The following is a 6000-nucleotide window of genomic DNA, read 5'->3' as shown; positions in this document are numbered from 1 at the left end:
CCATTAGTGACTTTTTGGTAGGTTCAGGTAGGGTATCACATCTCCTCCCGGGTTCAGAAATAAGACTCAGGTAGGTCCCATTCTTCTGTCCAGCCAGCCATTAAAGCCCTGCGGTTGTAGTGTTTGGCTTCATATGCTGTTGATTATGGGAGGAGAGATCAGCCCCAATATTCTCCATGCCTGCGAATATATAACTAGCTAAGTAATACCTCCAGACACAGATGTTCTACTTAAGAAAGGGGGAGATACAGCCACATGCCCCAGAGTGTTCCAGGTATTTTATGGCATTTCTCCTCTGGGCAAGAGCTGATGCTATCTTGGAGCAGATACTAACATGGCCCAGTAGTCATGGTATTTGGAATAAAGCAATACAGTGACAGCCAGCTCTGTAATTTGGAAAGAGAGCTTGTGCTATTAGCATTTGACAACTTGTCAGAAACCTAGATGTACCTGGGAGGAGGAATCTCAATCGAGGAATTTCCTTCAATGGATTGGCCTGTGGCCACTTCTGTGGAACATTTCCTTGATTGCTAATCGATGTCGGAGGACCCTGCCCACTGTGGGCAGGTGGGCCTGGGCTGTATAAGAAAGGTAGGTGAGTAAGCCAGTAAGCAGTGTTTCCTCCATGGTCTCTGCTTCAGTTCCTGCTCCAGGCTCCTGCTCTGGCTTTCCTCAATGATGGGCTGTAAACCAAATAAACCCTTTCCTTCCCAAGTTGCTTTTGCTCGATGTTTTAGTACTAGAACAGAAGTATTGGCATTCTCTAGCAGACAGAGGAGGGGGAGGTCACCAGATCCTCACCTGAGCTTCTAGCTGTTGTTCTTCCCTAATTCCAGCTACAAGTGATCTTGGGAGATGCTAGAGTGCATCAAGACTAGAAAATTCATTGGAGCAGGGACTCCATGATGCAGCTTCAATGACTTTGCCATCTGTGATGGGTGAGGCTCTGTGATGACGCAGTTGTTTGAGGGTCATTCTTGTTCCTGTAAGTAACCCGTCATCCATGTTCTGTACTCCTTTCATTATGCCTTGTGGCCTCACCTTTATTATTATTATTATTATTATATTGCTGTTGTTGTTGATGATGATTATGTTGTTATATGCAAAATGCAGTTTAGCTAGGAGGAAGGCACTCAGCAGCTGCTTCTTCCCCTTCCTCTGGACTTTACATCTTTACATTTTCTGCTCCACGTTGCCCCTTCCTTTCCTTCCCTGCATGTCCCCTGCACTTGGCTAGCCCCTCTTTTCTTGAGTGAGCTTCCTTCTCTTCAAGGTTAGCTGACCCCATTTAAGCTTCATCTTAGCCATACCCTTTTCTCCTCAGGTTTCCCAGACCCCTTACAGGGAAGAGCTTGTCTTCAAGAGTCTGTAGCACACAAGCCTGATAGTTTCCTTGGGTGCACCTGGGACAGTGCCCTGCACAAGGCTAGTTGCTTACACCTCTGCAGATACAGGCAGACCCAGCTGCCCAGACAGGTGGGAGGCAGGGTCTTTAGTTACAGTTATGTCCAGCTGAGCCAGTCTTGGGCTGCAGAGACACAACCACATGCCACATGTGCCTCCCTGTGGGTAACTGGGACAGTTGCATAGGACATGTGAGCCACCAGGACAGCAGAGATGGATTGAGTTGGAACAAGCTCCCTGCCCTGGGCTTTAACAACTGGAGCAGTCGCAGGATTCCCATCAATTCATTTCCTCCAGAGGGAAAGACAGACATGTGCCACTCTTCCCAGGAGCCCCAGGAAGCCAGCTCCAAGTCCTACCTTCCCCAGGAACTGGTCACTGATAGCCCAGTGAATACAGAGGACAAAGACCACCGAGCCTCTGGCTGCTCCGGCCTTGTGATTTTAAGCCCACAGCCGGCCGGAGTAGGGACTATACTAACTACCACTTGCCTCAGATAATGAGCTTTATTCTGGGCTCCAGTTTCTTACTATGCTACATCATGACTGCTGGGAGATCAAAGCGGGTACAGTAAAAATTTGCGCTCCGGGTTCTGTTCGTCTGGCCAGATTCTTGAAATATTCAGGAAAGTCAAAGCGTGTGTGTGTGCATGCACCAGGCACCGGTTTGCCATAGCTTTCTGGCTGAAGTGCGGGATCGGAGCAGCTGGACTTAGGGCTGGGTGGGCGCGATCTCCATCTCCGTCCCCACCCCCAGCCCAGGGCGGGTGCGCTCGGGTTTTCCTCCGGCAGGCGGCGGGCTCGGCACGTGAGGCCGCCCAGATCACGGTGCGCAGGGGCTGCCGGTGTCACCCGGCTGCGGATACACCGGGTTCTCCGGGTCCTCGGGGCTCGCGGCCCCGCGCGGTTGCAGCCCCAGCGGATCCACCCGGAGCCGACGCTGCCACCTGGACAGATCCCTGGGCGACAGTGTGGAACGGTGCAGAAGCGGGTGCCGGGGCCGCGGGCGCCGAGGCTGGCACCGGGGCTCCTGCTGCTCCCGGGGCCGCCACTGGGGGCTGCAGCGCGGGAGAGCCCGGCTGGGACCGTACGCTCGGCGGCGGGGTCCTGGGCGCCTCTGGTCTCTAGGCTGTCTCCACCGCTGGCCGCATCCTCCCAAATCCGTGCGTGCAATCGTGCGATCTCTCTGTGTATGAGAGAGAGAGAGAGAGAGAGAGAGAGAGAGAGAGAGAGAGAGAGACCGGGTGCGCGCGAGTGCGCGCACGCGTGAGGGACAGTGTGCACGCAGGGAGTGCGGGGGAGTGTGTTTGTATGTGCGTGTGTGAGTGCCTGACTCCCTCCCTCTGGCATACACACACACACACACACACACACACACACACACACACACCACAGGGCAGGATCCTCTGAACTTGAGGACCCCGCATTCCAAGAAGCCTCAGGTTCCTGGGGAGAGACCAGGGTGTCTTCGATCCGGAAAACCTTACCGGCCTCTTCGTAGGAAAGGATTATGTTTTCTTTTCTTTATAAAAAAAATCTGGAAGAGAGCAAGTTGTGCTCCCCTCCTCCCGCCCCTTCTTGCTGAATGCCTTGGATATAACTGAATAAGCCGCTCAGGGCGCTCCCCGCGTGGATGGTCTGAGGCCACCATCTGCCTGGCTTCGCTGGATCGCTGGAACTGGAAAGCTTAGCTCGAGCCTTTCTCGGGCCAGGAAGGATGCGTGGCGGAGCCAGGGAGTCCTGGAGCCTTGCGGAGTCGGCCTTGGAGCCTCCCCGCCGCGGATAGATGCCGCCTTGCCCAGGTGAGTGACTGTCGTGGCTGAGTCTCGGAGATCCCGGGTGTCGGCGGGAGCTGGGCGCAGGGATGCACGCACCCTGGGGACCAGGGGAACTTTACATCCTTTTTTGTCTCACTTGAGGACTCCTTCCATCCTGGGTACTTCCATCCATCTGGACGTGCAGACGCCTTCCCTGTTTCACCCATCCTTATCGCAAGAGGTGTTCTACCTCTTCTTGTGTTTTGATAGTGGGGGGTAAAACTCTGGTGGGGAGCGGGGAGAGCCGGTCTAGGTGAGGCTGGGAGCTGGAGGAAGACCCTAAGCCTCCTCGGACCAATGCAGCCGTTCAAAGCGTCAGGACAACTTCGTGGCCAGACCACTCTGTTGCATCTTAGCACATGCCAGGCCTGGCCAGGACCCTCACTGGGGTCTGGGTGAAGGCTGCTGGGTCTTCCAGAGCTCAGTGTCTGGCCAGGGTGGGGTAAAGCCAAGTGGGTGGAGGGGCTGGTGTAGTCAGCAGGATGGAGGGTATGAAGGCATGATTGCTGATTCCGAAGGCAGCTAAGGCAGGCACAGGGATCCTACCCTGGCCTCAGGCAGATCAGAGGGAGATCAGGAGAGTTGTGAATGTGTCTGCGGCTTGGGGCAACAGAATGGCATGATGAAGCAATATGGAAACTGGCATTAGCCATGCCCAGGTTGGTAGATCTCTGTCTGCCACCCAGCCCTGCCTGCTTCTGATGCTGGTCTGAGCAGGGAGGAGGGAGAACAGTGGACAGCTCCCAGGAGGCTAGCAGTGACTGCTTCCCAAAGAGAGCCCAACACAAAAGACAGAGGCATTGGGCTCCAGGAAGAGGAGCCCAGACAGTCAAGACTGAAGAGGGAGAGAGAGAGAGAGAGAGAGAGAGAGAGAGAGAGAGAGAGACTGCAGAGGAACTGAGCCAGACTCATGCCAAGTCCACCCAGAAACAGCTGCAGACAGACAGACAGACACACACTTGCAGGGAGAGGGCGCTGTTAAAGCCTGTCTGCCAAGCTGGGGTTGCAGGCATGACTGTAAATACTAACCCTCTACTGTCCGTGTGTGTGTGCGCGTGTGCGTGTGTGTGTGTGTGTGTGTGTGTGTGTGTGTGTTGGGGGAGGTGGCCTCTATTTGCCTTACAGGGCTGGGGGGAGGAGGCAGCTTCAAGAAACTGACCCCTGGGGCTGGGCTCACAGCTCAGCTAGAGAATAAAGTGCAGCCAGGTGGTAGACCAGGCTCCAGGGCAGAGCTTATAGGTGGGTTGTTGCACTTGGGTCTGGAATTGGTGACAGGAGCTGGAATTGGTGACAGGAGCCGAGCAGAGAGGGAGGTGAAACTGGGAGCTGAGGAACCGGGTCTTGTGCTGTGTGTTCTGGCCTAGAAGCTTTAAACAGCAACGTAGTGCAGCTGGGAGGGCTGTGGGACTTGCTGATAGGGACTGTCAGATGAGGGTTGGGCCAGGAAGATCGGTACTTAAAGCTGGGCTTCTGCGTGCCCAGGCTGCTCCCACCCTCCTGCTGACACTGGAATGTGGTGCATCCTTTCCCTCTGCCTAGGGCCAGGGGTGCAGTTCCGTGGTCTGTCTCTGTGCTCCAGGCCTCCTCCTATTCTTCTGTCCTTTTCCAGTCTTCAGTCTAGAGTTTCTGGTCTGATTTCTGCTCGGGGGGGAAAGTAATTGCTTATCTTCCTGCCCTCACCCTGAGGAACAGAAACTGTGGACTTGAACTTGGCTTTTCTGGTTCAGTGCTCCTCGGTGCTCCTCAGGAGGCCAACTCCCAGCGGCAGCTCTGGGGACAGGACTGGGTCTGGCCTGGTTGGAGGGAGGCTGTGGTCAGATCCCCTCCTCTGCTGTGTGGCCTCTTTTCCCAGGCTTAGAAATGTGATCCACAGGGGAGTCTGGTCTGGGGGCTGGTGAACGGGGAGCCTTGGGAGGCCAGGCTAGGGAGGAAGGGAGGAGGGGAAAGGGGAGGAAGGAATTAGGAATGTGCAGGGAGGTGCAGATGCTGAGGGACCTGAGGCCCTAATTTGGCTAAAGAGGGACGCTTTTCTTTTAATCCTCATCCTGCTTCAAAGTAAAACCAAGGGTTTAGAGCTTCTGGCCTTCAACTGCCTGCCTTTGTGGTAGCAGGTCTGCTCATTTTAGTCTTGATTTTTGTGGAACTGTTTTGGGGGAATGTGTAGAAACTTCCAAACTCCTTGCCTGGAGCTGGGGATGGTGCCTGTAAACTCAGGGACAATTAAGAAGTGAGCCTGGAATTAGAATCTATTTCAGAAAGTCCCCTGTCCTGTACTATGGGAGACACAGTCTGATGGTGAAAGTTGCCAGACTGAGCAGAAACTTGGAGCAAAGAAACACAATACACACACACACACACACACACACACACACACACACACATCAGAAATGCTAAGTGGAGCTAGACTGTGAGCAGGAGCAATAATTTGGGTGTCTTATAGGGTTTTTTTTTAAATTTTAGGCACAGGTGGAATTTTAGAATCTAACTCCTTTGTCATGTAATAAAATAAAAGTTAAATTTGGAGGACCTGGGTTCGAATTCCAACTCTGCCACATTTTTGTTAGTCACTTGAGCCCCATGATCTCATGAAATAAAATGAGGTAGTTGTGTACACTATGTAGATGTGTGCTGACCAGTGTTTTCCTGGCAGGCCCCATAGCCTTCTCATATCCCAGGAAATACTCCATTGGTTGGGGTAGCCAGGTACCCTAGTTTGGTTTCTGTTGCTGTGATAAAACACTCACCAAAAACAGTTTGTGGGAGGAAAGGGTTTATTTCAC

The 6000-nt window shown here is 53.6% G+C and overlaps 1 protein-coding gene across 1 annotated transcript in view; it reads left to right on the top strand.

The window, feature by feature from the left end:
• The first annotated feature begins 3103 nt into the window (after positions 1-3103).
• Positions 3104-6000, top strand: part of Lrfn2 (leucine rich repeat and fibronectin type III domain containing 2) — a 195282-nt gene continuing 192385 nt past the window's right edge. The window contains exon 1 of the mRNA XM_008837922.1: positions 3104-3205. The gene's annotated coding sequence lies outside the window, so the exon portion shown is untranslated. The remainder of the gene's footprint in view (positions 3206-6000) is intronic.

Source organism: Nannospalax galili, unplaced genomic scaffold, assembly GCF_000622305.1.
Source record: "Nannospalax galili isolate Female #2095 unplaced genomic scaffold, S.galili_v1.0 scaffold1318, whole genome shotgun sequence".
NCBI classification, from domain to species: domain Eukaryota; kingdom Metazoa; phylum Chordata; class Mammalia; order Rodentia; family Spalacidae; genus Nannospalax; species Nannospalax galili.
The sequence above is the reverse complement of the archived record's forward strand: the minus strand, read 5'-3'. Positions and strand labels throughout refer to the sequence as shown.